Source organism: Piliocolobus tephrosceles, chromosome 3, assembly GCF_002776525.5.
Source record: "Piliocolobus tephrosceles isolate RC106 chromosome 3, ASM277652v3, whole genome shotgun sequence".
Classification (NCBI taxonomy): Eukaryota; Metazoa; Chordata; class Mammalia; order Primates; family Cercopithecidae; genus Piliocolobus; species Piliocolobus tephrosceles.
The window spans coordinates 113,666,296-113,681,967 of record NC_045436.1 but is presented as its reverse complement, the minus strand read 5'-3'; the positions used below and the strand labels follow the sequence as shown (position 1 = coordinate 113,681,967).

General features: G+C 41.3%; 1 pseudogene; it reads right to left on the bottom strand.

The window, feature by feature from the left end:
• Nucleotides 1-8,836: 8,836 nt before the first annotated feature.
• Nucleotides 8,837-8,952, bottom strand: LOC111524583 (annotated as a pseudogene).
• Between the last annotated feature and the right edge of the window lie 6,720 nt (nt 8,953-15,672).

Here is a 15,672-nt window from a genome sequence, read left to right as displayed (position 1 = left end):
TTCTCACGGCACTGTTCCCTTGGCAACTACCAAGTTAAGCTAGTTGAGGAATGCTTTGTGCTCGGAGCTGACTACCTGCCTTGTTTGCTGTGAAATCCCCTATCTGTGGATCTGCACATGAACTGGGAGAGCTATGAACTGGCACCCAGACAGACAACTGATGAGAGGCCTACCAAGTGAAGCCAGGCACTTCAATCTTCCTCAGGAGCTATATACACCCCAGGAAGGTGATGGAGGCCAAGAAAATGTATACATAGTAGCCTCTGAACCTCCAGATAACATGAAGATACTATGCACTCCCTATTCCTGTATTGTATCACTCTGTAAAGTTAAAAAATGAAGTATTAGAATGAAGTCTGTTATATGAGTTTTACTGGTAACCAAAACCTGTGACTGGTGCTGGCAGGGACAGAATTGTACTTGAAGCACGACTGGCATTCAAATCCTCAATTTTTGTCTTCCTGTTTTATGGTCATAATTGGCCCACAGACCCATTTACTGGCAAACCTATTACTGTCAAAGGAAATGAGACCACCATGATTGCCTTGATTAATTGCAGTTAGTTGCTCACACTCCCGGCCTTGGTAGGTGAGTGGGCAGCACCTCTTAAAGCACACTTATTTGTCGGGCTGAGTGATAGATACATAAACAAAACAAGGGTTATGTTAGGAAGAAGGAAACCCAAACCCTTGCTCCTACACTTTTAAATTTCTGAGCAAATTACAAAACTTCTAAGAATCTTAGTTTCTTCCTGGAGCTAATTATACCTACCTAATAGGGTTACTGTGACTATTAAAATTATTAATCTTTTTTTTTTTTTTGAGACGGAAGCTCTGTTGCCCAGGTTGAAGTGCAGTGGCACAATCTCGGATCACTGCAACCTCTGCCTCCCGGGTTCAAGCGATTCTTCTGCCTCAGCCTCCTGAGTAGCTGGGATTACAGGTATCTGCCATCATGCCTGGCTAATTTTTGTATTTTTAGTAGAGAGTGGGTTTCTTTTTTTTTTTTTTTTTTTTTTTTTTTGAGATGGAGTCTTGCTCTGTTGCCCAGGCTGGAGTGCAGTGGCATGATCTAGGCTCACTGCAAGCTCCGCCTCCTGGGTTCACGTCATTCTCCTGCCTCAGCCTCCCAAGTAGCTGGGACTACAGGCGCCCGCCGCCACGCCCGGCTAATTTTTTTGCATTTTTAGTAGAGACAGGGTTTCACCATGTTAGCCAGGATGGTCTCGATCTCCTGACCTTGTGATCTGCCTGCCTCAGCCTCCCAAAGTGCTGGGATTACAGGCGTGAGCCACTGCGTCCAGCCTGAGAGTAGGTTTCACCATGTTGACCAGGCTGGTCTCGAACTCCTGACCTCAAGTGATCCACCTGCCTCGGCCTCCCAAAGGGCTGGGATTACAGACATGAGCCACCGCACCCGGCCTTAAATTTTTAATATACACATAAAAGTCTGCTTAGGCTGAGTTAGGCTGTAGAAACAAACAAGTCTCAAATTTCAGTGGCTTACCCAAAGGTACTTCTTGTACACGTCCATATCCTTGGCATACCAGCTGTGGCTCTGCTCCAGATCTTCATTTCAAGACCAACACTGAAGAAGCAGCTTCTGGCCGGGCATGGTACCTCATTCCTGTAATCCCAGCACTTTGGGAAGGTGAGGCCGGTGGATTGCTTGAGCCCAGGAATTGGAGACCAGCCTGGCTAACATGGCAAAACCCCCATCTCTACAAAAAAAAAAAAAAAAATACAAAACTTAGCCAGGAGTGGTGGCACTTGCCGATGGTCCCAGCTACTTAGGAGGCTAAGGTGGGAGGATCGCTTGGGCCCAGGAGGCAGAGATTGCAATGAGCAGAGATCATGCCGTTACATTCCAGTCTGGGCAACAGAGTGAAACCCTGTCTCAAAAAAAAAAAAAAAGGCAGCAACTTCTCTCTGGGAAAGGCAGGTCTTGTGACAGAGGCAAATGAGAGATGGCAGAATCTCACAGCGGCATTTATAGCTTCTGCTTAGAAATGGCATGATTTCCATTCACATGTCATTGACCAAAGCAAGTCATGTCCTAACTAATATCAATGCAAAGCATAATCCCATAAGGACACATCTGATATGGAGGGGCAGTGAAAATGTCAACAATAATATAATCTATGAGAGGATATAGAAGCATAACCAATAAATGTTAGTGTCCTTCCCTTTCCTCTTTTCCCTTACTGGTTCCCCCTGAGAAACACAAGTGTACAGCATGGAGAGGCTGTGTGATGTCATAATTAAGAGTGTAGGTTCTGAGAACAGACTACCTGAGTTCAAATCCTACCTCTGCCATTTTCCAGCTGTGTGGCTCTGGACAAGTTATTTAACCTCTCTATGCCTCAGCTTCTTCGTGTAAAATGGCAGTTATAATAATACCAGTGCCACAGAGCTGAGGATGAAATGAGTCCATGTAAGTGAAGTACATAGTACATGGTAAGCCTTACATCAAAGTGTTAACTTTGTTATTGCTCTTGTCATTATTGAAGGAAACCTGGTGGGAAGTCAAAAGAACTAATGTAAAATCTCAGCATTATAATTCTTTTTTTTTTTAGACGGAGTCTCGCTCTGTCACTCAGGTTGGAGTGCAATGGTGCAATCTTGGCTCACTGCAACCCCCGCCTGCTGGGTTCAAGTGATTCTCCTGCCTCAGCCTCCTGAGTAGCTGGGATTACAGGCACGTGCCACCACGCCTGGCTAATTTTTTTTGTATTTTTAGTAGAGATGGGATTTTACCATGTTGGTCAGGCTGGTCTCCTGACCTCATGATACGCCCACCTTGGCCTCCCAAAGTGCTGGGATTACAGGCGTGAGCCAGCACACCCGGTCGCATTATAATTCTAATAGTGATTTTAAGCAAGTTACATAATTTCTGCAAACCACTTATTGCTTCATCTGTAAAACTAGAATAACACTCGTTTCTGGAGAGGCCACTCAGGACAATGGTTGAAAGCATGGACTGTGGAACTGGACTACCTTGGATCAAATTCCAACTCCACCACTTTCAAACCGTATGACTTTGGGCAAATTACTTAACTTCGATTTTATTATCCATAATACAGGGACAATAATCATACCTTACCTTCATAGGAATAGTATGAGAATTAAATGGTTAAATGGATTAACAGTTGACATATAACATTGTTAGAACAGTGCCTAGTGCTTAACAAAGGTTCATTAACTCTTTGGCACATAGAGAAAGTGCTTCCTAAGTGTTAACTATTCTCACAGGCTATGAGAGGATTGGCTGTATGAACAGGCATGAAAATGCTTTATGAAAAGCAGTGGTCAAATGTGGAGGAGACTCAGGAATCTGCAGTATAGAAGTCTATGGCTATGTAATTAGGCTTAACCGGGCTTAGCATGTCCAGCCAGTGGCAAGTACTTTCTTCTGGAAGCCTGTCCAGTTCAGAGGGACCTCCTTAACTGCTTCCTTTAGCGGGGATGGGCTCTGGCTGCTGTGCTTGTACCTTATAACTTGTAGAAGCAAAAGCTGATACTTCATCCTGTTTCCAGCATGATTAAGCACTTTACAAATTCAGTACAAACAAAGCTTTGCACCCTGAGATAAACCAAAACCACCCTGACTAGTTCCGATCTCCGAAATAAGAAAATCTTGACTTATTTCTTGTAAACCTAAACTCCCTAACCAAAATAATTTTACCCCGATTTTTGCTAAGGAATGTCTGAAGACACATCATAACCTTTGTGAAAATGCCAATCGTGGGAATGGGGCTGTTTCACCACCACAAGCTGGCCAATGTAACTATTATAATCTTTGGAATTTTGAGGGTTTTTTTTCCTTTAAATGTTTGTTTGGGGCTGGTCTTGGTGACTCATGCCTGTAATCCCAGCACTTTGGGAGACCAAGGCAGGCTGATCACTTGAGGTCAGGAGTTCAAGACCAGCCTGGCCAACATGGCAAAACCCTGTCTCTACTAACAGTACAAAAATTAGCCGAGTGTGGTAGGGCATGCCTATAGTCTCGGCTGCTTAGGAGGCTGAGGCAAGAGGATTGCTTGAGCCCAGGATTTTGAGGTCACAGTGAGCCATGGTCATGTCACTGCACTCCAGCCTGGAAAACAGTGTGAGACCTTGTCTAAAATATATATATATATATTATATATATATATAATGCCCTTTAAAAGCAGGCAATTAACATGGGCATTTTGTGCAATTTATAGTAATAGACTAAAATTTTTCTCGTATTATCCACCAAGTTCCTGTTCTTAAGAGAGAGATATATATACACACACATACACACACATACATATATATATAGAAAATGTTTTTGTTTTCTAATTTGAAAAGTCTGTTTTTCCAAAGTCTAACTCCCTCTTTCTTTGTAAGTAAACTGTATCTTTCCTTTTCTAAGTATTTCTATCTTGGCTATAGTTGACTAGACTAGGGGAATTCATACCTGTATTCTTTTTCAGTTCGGTCTGGCTGCTTTAACCAGGAAGATGTGAGCTGAGAGGCTGTGGAGTAGCTGTCTTCACCAGATGGGCACAGAGAGAGGTAGAGAATGTGTGTCTGCAGAGTAAGATGAAGCAGAGACAAAGTGGGATGGGAGAGAGACAGGGGCTGGAGGACAACCCTACCACCAATACCCCAAACAGCTGTCATCCTATCCCACTTTTTTATTCACTTGGTAACACTAATTACTCTCTAAAAATATTTGATTATTTATTTATTTGTGTCTCTACACCCACAGGAATGAATGTAAGTGCTATGAGGGCAGGAAGATTGTCTTTCTTACCACTGAATTCCCAGGACCTCAATCAATTCTTGGTATATAGTGGGCACTCCATAAACATTGGCCGAATAAATGAATTCTATTTACGTGTTCACAATTGTAGGGGAGGAAAAAATTATGTTCCTTCTATCCATCTTAAGATGGCTGAGGCCCCAGTAAATTAGACTGAATAAAAATAGACTAATAAGAGAAAAGTATGCAATTGAGTTAATACAAAATTGACATGTTGTGGGAGCCTTCACAAGGAAATGGAGACCCAAAGAAATGGTGAAACTCGAGCTTGATGAAGAGTGAAAAATCGTGGGAAAATGTGATAGGACAAAAAAGGGTATGAGCTAAGAGTGGTAAACTGGGGCAAGGCACATTTGTTCGGGTTCCTCTCAGCAGTCTTCCATCTTTGAAGATAAGGATGCTCCTTTTCTGCAGATATCGGGAGGACACCTATCACACGAGGGTCTTGTAAGCTGTTTCAAAGGAAGCTCAGAGAGTCCTTCCAGCACCTGCCATTTCTCAAATCCCTCAGCTTAAAATATTCAGTATGCCAGGGTGCCATATTTTGGGATAGTATATTCTCAACCCTCCACAATCAAATTAAAATTTTGAGAGCTTCTGTCCTATTGTTTCAAAGATCTTGTTACCTGCTTTGAGTTATTGCGAATTTAACAGAATTAGGGATATGAAGTCTGAGACTTTAAAAATGATAAGACTTTACTACATGGAATGACTTTTAGTGGAGCATCCCTTCAAGACAGCTAATAATGTGTGAAACCTCACCAACCATCATGTAGAATGATCTAGGATGATATCTCCCAACCACTCCCATGAATTAGAATGATGAGCCCTCAAAAAAAGGAGAGGGTGCTTTCATGGTTTGTTCCTATCTTTGTTATGAAATCCAAAGGCACATGATTGCTTGGTTTTATGTGTGACTTTTATGGAACATTATTTATCCAGAAGAAGTTTCCTTCAAATTGCCTTTACCTTCCAAAATATTCAAAGGAATGCCCTTTAAAAGCAGGCAATTAACATGGGCATTTTGTGCAATTTATAGTAATAGACTAAAATTTTTCTCATGTTATCCACCAAGTTCCTGTTCTTGATAAATCTGTTCTGATCACAACAAGTATTTTTCCTTTTTTTTTTTTTTGTTGTTGTTGTTGTTGTTTTTGAAACGGAGTTTCACTCTTGTTGCCCAGGTTGGTGTGCAATGGCATGATCTCGGTTCACCACAACCTCCGCCTCCCGGGTTCAAACGATTCTCCTGCCTCAGCCTCCCGAGTAGCTGGGATTACAGGCATGAGCCACCATGCCCAGCTAATTTTGTAGATATGGGGTTTCTTCATGTTGGCCAGGCTGGTCTCGAACTTCTGACCTCAGGTGCTCTGTCTGCCTCGGCCTCCCAAAGTGCTGAGATTATAGGCGTGAGCCACCGCGCCCAGCCAAATATTTTTTTCTAGTTAGGTATTTAATCTTTGTTAATATGGAGATAAGCAGTTTCCCATCTTAATTAAGGAGTAGTGTGGATCTGTATGGCTCATTTTTGTTTGATCTCTTCTAAATGAGAAATTTTTCTATGGGCTAAATTACAATTTAGTGAATTTAAGTACTCATCAAAATTTAAAAATAAATGTATTTAGTGTGCCCATTTGTTTCCAGAGTTTCCTTGTTTTTGAGTTCTTTTTTCCCGTGTGTGTGTGTGTGTGTGTGTGTGTGTGTGTGTGTGTGTGAAAGATACAATAGACCATTTGTGACGATACCATTGCTTTTAGAGAACTCATTTTCAAACGATGCAGCAGTATCTTTGACAATGTTTTATAAGCCCTTCTGATCTATATTTAGCTTTGTAGAAAATGTGTTCATAATGAGGAAGGCTCAAGGTGCAGAATATGGGGGTCAGTGGTAGCTGGGTCCTGTCTTCACTACAAAACCAAGGATCCTTGGTTTAAGTGTTCCACTGTATTTACATTTATCTGGGCAGAGAAATATTTGCCATGGCCAGGCATGGTGGCTCACGCCCATAATCCAAGCATTTCAGGAGGCCGAAGTGGGAGGATCACTTGAGCCTAGGAGTTTCAGTCCAGCCTGGGCAACATAGGAAGATCCTGTCTCTTACAGAAAAAAAAAAAAAAAAAAAAAAAAGAAAAGAAATTAGCTAGCTAGGTGTAGTGACTCACCTGTAGTCCTCGCTACTTGGGAGGCTGAGGTAGGAGGATCACTTGAGCTCAAGAGTTTGAGGCTGTAGTGAGCTATGATTGAGCCACTATACTCCAGCCTGGACAACACAGACCCAGGCCCAAATTCTTTTTATTTTAAAAATGGAAACATTTTCATTATTTCCTGTTTTATGTAAATTACTTTGAGTTGTGTTCTCCATACTTTTTCTTTATTCTGTTGGGACTCAGAAAACACTACTCCAAAATGAAGTCCTCAGCAGCAGCTTCAGAAGTAAAAATTTTTCTCTGACCTTCTGCCCTCCTGTCTCTCGGTCCCATTATCCCCCAAAGCTAGTGCTAGAAACTAGAATCCCTCTTTCCCAAGACAAGTCACAGAAACCAGAACACCTTTTCACTCTTAACTTTTCCTTTGCCTGTCTGTGTAAAACCTAGCCGTAAAGAAATTGTCTGGCCAGTTGCAGTGGCTTGCACCTATAATTCCAGCACTTTGGGAGGCTGAGGTGGGCGGATCACCTGAGGTCAGGAGTTCAAGACCAGCCTGGCCAATATGGCAAAACCCCGTCTCTACTAAAAATGCAAAACATTAGCCGGGCGTGGTGGCACATGCCTGTAATCCCAGCTACTTGGGAGGCTGAGGCAAGAGAATCGCTTGAACCAGGGAGGCGGAGGTTGCAGTGAGCCAAGATTGCGCCACTGCACTCCAGCCTGGGCAACAAGAACGAAACTCCATCTCAAAAAAAAAAAAAAAAAAGAAAAGAAAAGAACAAAAAACAGAAATTATCTGACCTACTTCGTTTGACTATAGGTCACAAGACCCCTATTCAAGGAAGGAATGTAGGAATGCTGCTCAGAGAAGCCAGGAAGAATCTAGACAGGCAGCCCTTGCTGGGTTTCCACTCAGTCTAGTAGCATTGGATCATGCCCTTTTGTACAGTCATATTTCTACATGTCGTTCCATACTTTTGTTGAATGTAAGCGTAAAAATGGACACTGTCCCCTGTATCTTTGGGTCTTGGTCCTGAAGGCTCCTGTGCACATGTTAATAATACATTTTCTCCTTTTTTCCTATTAATATACCTTTTCTCCTATTAATCTGGCTCTTGTCCATGATTTTTCAGAGAACCTTCAGAAAGTAAAGAGGAAATTTTCCCTTGGCTCTGACAATTCTTTCTAACTTTCAGTAGTTTTGTATAATGCCTACACTTCTGTGATAATTTTGTAGTTTTTTTTCTGGTTTTTGTTAAGAAAGGCAGTTACTTCTATTCAAATTGATTTGAAAGCATTCTAAGAAGTGATTTGTGGAACCTTGGATGAAAATGGACCCATTGTGAGTCACTGTTTTTGAATGTTTTAGTACAGCCTGTTACATAATAATTGAGTCATCATTCCACCAATCTGATTTTTTATCATTCTTTGTGTTTTAAAAAACGGGGCGTTGGTCTTCATTTTCTATCTTTCCTACTTTATATAATTGAAATTGTTCAGACTGATTAAATTAATATTACCAAGTGAGAGAATTGTATGTCTACACGAGTAAAAAGTCTTAGTCATTGTCAAAATAATGTTAGAATAGACAATGACCTGGGAAAATTGTTGTATCACAGATACCTGCACACTGAACTCTATTCCTGTTATTAAGGAAGTACAGATGGAGAAGGTTATCAATTTGGCATTTATTACTGCATTAAAGTCTCACCAAGTACCTACTGACTATGTCTAAATTATGGTAATTTTTTAAAAGCCCTGAAATATAAATGTCTCCACTTGGGCACGAGCACATCCAATTGCCTTTAATGGAGATAAAATAACCATTAGGATCTTTTCCAAGCCCTTGAGTATTAGATGAAAATTTTTATAATTAGAGTGTGCAGCAATGGCTTTTAGTTTTGAAGTCTTTGCAGCCATATATTTGACTTTATTTATTTATTGGTTTTCAGACAAGGTCTCACTCTGATAAGAACAGATACTACACTTGGTCTTAGCCAAAAGGCCAAGAAGCGATAGGGTCTCACTCTGTCACTGGGAGTACAGTGGCACAATCACAGCTCACTGCAGCCTCAACCTCTGGGCTCAGGTGATCCTCCCACCTCAGCCTCCCAAGTAGCTGGGACTACAGGCACACCACACCAAGCGCAGCCAATGTTTCTATTTTTTGTAGAGATGGGGTTTTTTCATGTTGCCCAGTCTGGTCTCAAACCCATGAGCTCAAGCAATTCTTCTGCCTTGGCCTCCCAAAGTGCTGGGATTACAAGCATGAACCACTGCACCAGGCATATTTATATTTATTATATATTTAAAAACTTTGTTTTTGTAGAGATGGGGTCTCACTCACTATGTTGCCCAAGCTGGTCCTGAACTCCTGGGCTCAACAACCCTCCTGCTTCAGCCTCCCAAAGTCATTTGACTTTCAACAGCCAATTACTTTCTTCAGTGGCAGATTAGATCATTTCGGTGTGTTTCTTTTAACACTGTGAAATTTTTGCTTGTTTTTTAGCAGAATTCATTTATTCTAGGTCTTTTTGATGACTTGCCTTGGCCAGGATTGGCTAGCAGATTTTACCTGTATGACAACTGGGTGCACTGGTGCAATTTGGTTGAGATTATGAGACCACATTTTGCTCAGTGGGGCAAGATGTCCTGCTCCCTTAACGATGTCTGCCATGGAAAAGAGAATGGATATTGGTGATGGGCTGTGTACATCTGCCATCGAGTAAGCACAGTGAAGCCTTTAGGTAACCTTTGAAAACCACTGAGTTACCTTTAATGCTGTCTCATTTTTCGGATGAATTTAAGTGAATGATGATGCAGAAGCATCTCATGGAAAAAAAAAACATAAATAAAAAGCATTGCTCTAAACATAACATTATCAAAATCAGTGGTTAAAGCAATATATAGTGCTCTTGTTTTTGATACCAGTCTTGTGAATAAAGGTATTCAGGAAGCACAGCTGTCTTTTGTTCCTGAAGCCATAACAGGATTCAGCAGGAAAGAGCACCAAGATCAATTGGCAGTGTTTATCCTGATCAAGCATGGGCACTGATGGCAGGTAGGCCGCCTATTTTGACATACATTCTAGATATGTGGTAGACCTGTACTATGACATATCTGTGTCTATGTTTATATCTATATATAATGTCTATAACTATCTACTTGTTTGGAAAGAGCAAGAATTGGTTCTTTTGGGGGTTCACTCCTATATCCCCATACAATCAAACAATAAATATGTGTTGAATAAATCACTTGTGCAAATTATAAAATTCACATACGACTCTGTATTTTGTCATATCTCCCATAGAATAGGTGCAAACCAGAGAAAAATATTGTTGAGCCCAGGAGCCCAAGCTATATGATCAACTGGAAAGACTCAGTAGGTAATTTGTTCCTAGAAAGCAGCCTATGGCAACACATGATTGAAATTTCCACCTAGATAAAATGACAAATTACTGCATGTCAGAGATTTCTAGTTTGCTTGTAAATAATGAGAGCTGATGATAAATCCCAGATTTTTACCCTGAGGTACCCTGTCAGCAAAAGAGTAAATGCCATTCATTCTTCTGGAGGCCTTGCAAAAAAAAGTCATTGCCTAACTAAAAACTACGCTGGAGTCTCACATTTTGTCTTAAAATTTCATGTGAATTTTGGATTTTATGCCACAATTTATATTTATTATAATATTAACATTAAATTAGCAGTTACATTTCTTAAATTTTTCTAAAAAATTTTGAAAAAACTGATAGTCTCAGAAAACGTATCATGTTTAGCTTGTGGCTTGGCATACCATCAAGTCCAAGAAGCACGTGACTGATGAGAAAGGTGAGTATAATCCATGGAACTTGGTCAGTGCAGTAGGTTGAATTGTGTCCCCCCAAAAGATATGCACAAGCTCAGCTGGGCACGGTGGCTCACACCTGTAATCCCAGCACTGTGGGAGGCCGAGGCAGGTGGATCACCTGAGGTCAGGAGTTTGAGACTAGGCTGGCCAACATGATGAAATTCCTTCTCTACTAAAAGTACAAAAATTAACCAGGCATGATGGCAGGTGCCTGTAATCCCAGCTACTCGGGAGGCTGAGGCAAGAGAATCGCTTGAACCTGGGAGGCAGAGGTTGCAGTGAGACGAGATTGTGCCACTGCACTCCAGCCTGGGTGACAGAGCAAGACTCTGTCTCAAACAACAACAACAAAAAAAGATATGCACAAGCTCTAGCTACCTCACTCCCCTTTCTGTGAATATGACCTTATTTGGATATAGAGGTCTTTGCAGATACAATTGAGGATCTCAAAATGAGATAATGCTGGATTTAACCCAATGAGTGCGATCTGAGACCCAAAGAAACAGGGGAGACGGTCATATGAAGAAGGAGGCTACTATGGTTTGGATGTGGTTTGTCCCCGCCAAAACTCCTGTTGAAATGTGATCCCCAGTGTGGCAGTATTGGGAGACAGGAAGTGTCTGGGTCATGGGGCAGATCCCTCATGAATAGATTAATGCCCTCCCAGTGGAGTGAGTTCTCATTCTTGTGGGACTGGATTAATTACTGAAGAGCAGTTTGTTATAGAAGTGAGTTCAGCCTCCTAGACTCTCTCTCGTTTCCTCTCTCACCATGTGATCTTTTGGCACACACCTGCATCCCCTTCCTCTTTCTTCCATGAGTTGAAGTGGCATGGGACCCTGACCAGTTGCAGCTACCCAATCTTGAACTTCCCAACCTACAGAACTGTGAGCTAAATAAGCCTCTTTTCTTTATAAATTACCCAGTCTAAAGTGTTCTGTTATAGCAACAAAAATAAAGGATAAGAAAATGGTAGGGGACGCCCTGGCATGGTGGCTCACGCCTATAATCCCAGCACTTTGGGAGGCCAAGGCAGGCGGATCATCTGAGGTCAGGAGTTCGAGACCAGCCTGACCAACATGGTGAAGCCCTATCTCTACTAAAAATACAAAAATTAGCCGAGTTTGGTGGTGCGCACCTATAATCCCAGCTACTTGGGAGGTTGAGGCAGGAGAATTTCTTGAACCCAGGAGGCAGAGGTTGCAATGAGCAGAGATCATGCCACTGTACTCCAGCCTGGGTGACAGAGCAAGACTCTGGAAAAAAAAAAAGTGAAAATGGCAGGGGTTGAAGTTATGCTCCCACAAGTTATGCTCCTCAAGAGCCACCAGAAGCAGAAAGGATTCTCCTTGCAGCTTCTGGTGGCTGGAAGGATTCTCCCCTAGAGCCTTTGGAGGGAGCATGGCCCTGCTGACACCTTGATTTCTGAATTGCAGCCTCTGGAAGTACAAAACAATCATCTATTGTTTCAAGCCACCAAGTTTGTGGTTACTTCAACCCTGGAAAATCAATATACTTAGGAATTGCAAAAATTACAATTCCAAAGATAATACTTCCAATGTTTGAATCCTGCTCTGGCCATATAGTTCGAAGTCATTTTTAGCCACTGCTTTCTGACAAAGTGGCAAAGCTACAACTAATCTTAAATCCAGTGTCTGATCAGCTTTGCTAACTACCCTCACAGTAGCTTGGCAAAGTAAACCTTTATCCTGAGACATTAGAAGCATTTTTACTAGATTCAGGTGACATAAAAATGTACAAATTTGGATAAATACCGAGGAAAATATCTTTGTCTATAAAAATTCAATTATTTGTGCCTCAAAGTATTAATACTTTAGTCTGAACTTCAGTTCTCTAACTGGCCTCACTGAACATTGGGCTGTAATATTCACCTCTTGTCTATTGCCATTTTGTAAAAGTATCTAGAAGGTTTAAAAAAAAATAGTTGTGAAGAAAGATTGCCAGAAGATATATTTTAATATTTTGTAAAGTATTTTTAAATAACTTAAAGGCACGAACTCATCTGGTATTGGCAACTGTGACTTGGAAAATAAATTCAGCATATTTTTAGACCATACTACTAGACAAGTTGGTCACATCCATCTATATAATTAGAAGAGCAGAAAAATGGGGCACTCTCACAGTATATATTAAAAATTGTGGAAAATGTTTCACAAAATGCTAGGAAATTAAAAGTCATTTTATACATGACTGACAAGAGAAAACTGATTAGAAAACAAAACCAAAATAAACGACGTTTATTTTTTTTCTTGTATTTTGAGAGGATCTCACTATGTTGCACATAGTGGCACGATCTCGGCTCACCGCAATCTCCACCTCCCAGGCTCAAGCCGTCATACTCCCACCTCAGCCTCTCGAGTAGCTGGGACTAGAGGCACATGCCACACACCTAGCTAATTTTTGTATTTTTTGTAGAGACAAGATTTTGCCATATTGCCTAGGTTGTTCTTGAACTCCAAGCTCAAGCGATCCACCCTCCTTGGCCTTCCAAAGTGCTGGGATTATAGGCATGAGCCACCACACCCAGCCACCAGCAGTGTTTACGATGCCAAAAGTGACATTAATTTCTGACCTTATAAATATTAAAAACATTGTTATGTCACTTAGTAGATTCAGAGCTTGGTTTCCCATGACTTTCAGTTAGGTAATCTTTTAAATTTGGCCAATCGTATGAGAGAATAGATCAAGCTTTCTTTGAATGTGAGAATATCTTTGCCTAAAATTACTCCCACTTCTGACTCTCACAATACTGCATTAAAAAACAAAGTATCAGTGAATTTAATTTAAGGAACTAACTGACACTTATTAGCAATTCATGAATCAGGCAGCATCCTGTTTATAAAATAGAGGGAGCACCCTTGGGCCTGGCAGAACAGTTGGTTTTTATAAGGTAGCTTGAGCAAGAACAAGGAAACAGCATAGGTAAAAAGTGACATTAGGTTACTACTTCAGGTTACTTTCCTTGATGGGTTAAAGCAGAGGGGGCTTCCTTACCATGTCTGCTCAGGTTAACTGGGTCCATTACAATTGGTTGCTGTGAATCTCTTTGGTTTTTGGGAATACTACCTATCTGGAAATTGTTCTGTTTTTTAAAGTTTCAGTTTGATTGTGTGGTGCTTGACGTGAGTGACTCCATTTTGGTTTGGTCTGTTGGGGCCAAGTGCAGGAGCTCAGTCAAAAACAGTGGGCTCCCTTAAATTTTATTTACCACTGAATTCAATCCTTTCTATTTTACTCTCTTTCAAGTATCTTCTTCTAAATTTCCTAAAAGGGTGGAGGAGTTTATAAAGTTGCTATTCCCTAAGTAGAGAGAGGAAACTGTGTTAAAAATGGCTCCAACAATGGGGCACTTCTCAAATCACAAGGCATCTCCTACCTCGGAATTTTTGTTTCACAACTAAAAAGAATGGGTTTACCCTGATTACTCATGTACTCTTGCTACATTGTTCTTCAAGCAAAAACTTTGAATTAGAGGTTGTTGCCCTTGAGTGGTGGCTTCTTTAGCCCAATGACATGTTTACTGGGTAAATAAAATAGAATTTTAGGAATCTGTTCTTATGATATACCAAACAACTCCTAAAGTGCTACTTTTCCTAATAGCAAACAGCAGCTACAGTTTCAGGTTACAGTTGCATTGTTTAAGCCAAGCCATTACAAGGTTTGTGGAGCAAGGAACAGATTCAATTTGTTATTTAAATTATAAAGACAGAAGCAAATAGAAGTGTGTTTCTGATTGTAGGAAAAGACATTCTATTAGAATTTCATAAAGGAAGTTGACACCATTAACCCATTTGTTTTTACCAGGATGTCTATGTTGAAAAGCAGGTTATTTAATTCTGCTATTTAAAAGTGGCTATGGACCGCGCGCAGTGGCTCACGCCTGTAATCCCAACACTTTGGGAGCTAAGGCAGACGGATCACCTGAGGTCGGGAGTTCGAGACCAGACTGACCAACGTGGAGAAACCCCGTCTCTCTACTAAAAATACGAAATTAGCTGGGCGTGGTGGCACATGCCTGTAATCCCAGCTACTCAAGAGGCTGAGCCAGCAGAATCGCTTGAGCCCAGGAGGCAGAGGTTGCGGTGAGCCGAGATAGCGCCATTGTACTCCAGCCTGGGCAACAAGAGTGAAACTCCGTCTCAAAAAAAAAAAAAAAAAGAAAAAGAAAAAGAATTAATTGAAATAATGAAAGGCTGTGGAAAAGGAAGGATTTACAAGAACAGTAAGTCTCTTTTCACCTCTATTCCCTAGGACTCTAGTTTTCCTGTGAATTCATTTTTGTTTCTCCTTTACAAAACTATAGATATGCTGAGGCCAAGGGAAAACTTCCCGTTTACCCTCTGAAGATTCACTGAAAAGGCATACAAATTTACACAGAAGTCTTCAGAATGAAGACCCAAAGATAGAGAGGACATTGTCCATTTTTATGCTTAGGTTCAACAAAGTATAGAGAGCTGTGTAGAAATCTGATTGAACAAAAAGCGCAGATCCAATGCCAATAGACTGAGTGGGGAAACGTACTAAGGCTGTCTGTTTAGATTCTTCTTGGCCTCTGTGTGCATACGTTCCTTCCTGCTGGGGGTGGGGCAGAACCCTCTCTGGAATGGGGGTCTTATGACCTACAGTCAAACAAGGTAGGTCAGATCATTTCTTTATGGTCAGGTTTCACACAGAAAGATGGAGGTGCCAGGCTCACGCCTGTAATCCCAGCACTTTGGGAGGCCAAGGCCGGTGGATCATGAGGTCAGGAGTTTGAGAACAGCATGGCCAATATGGTGAAATCTCGTTTCTACTAAAAATACAAAAATTAGCTGGGCGTGGTGGTGCCCGCCTGTAGTCCCAGCTACTCAGGAGGCTGAGGCAGGAGAA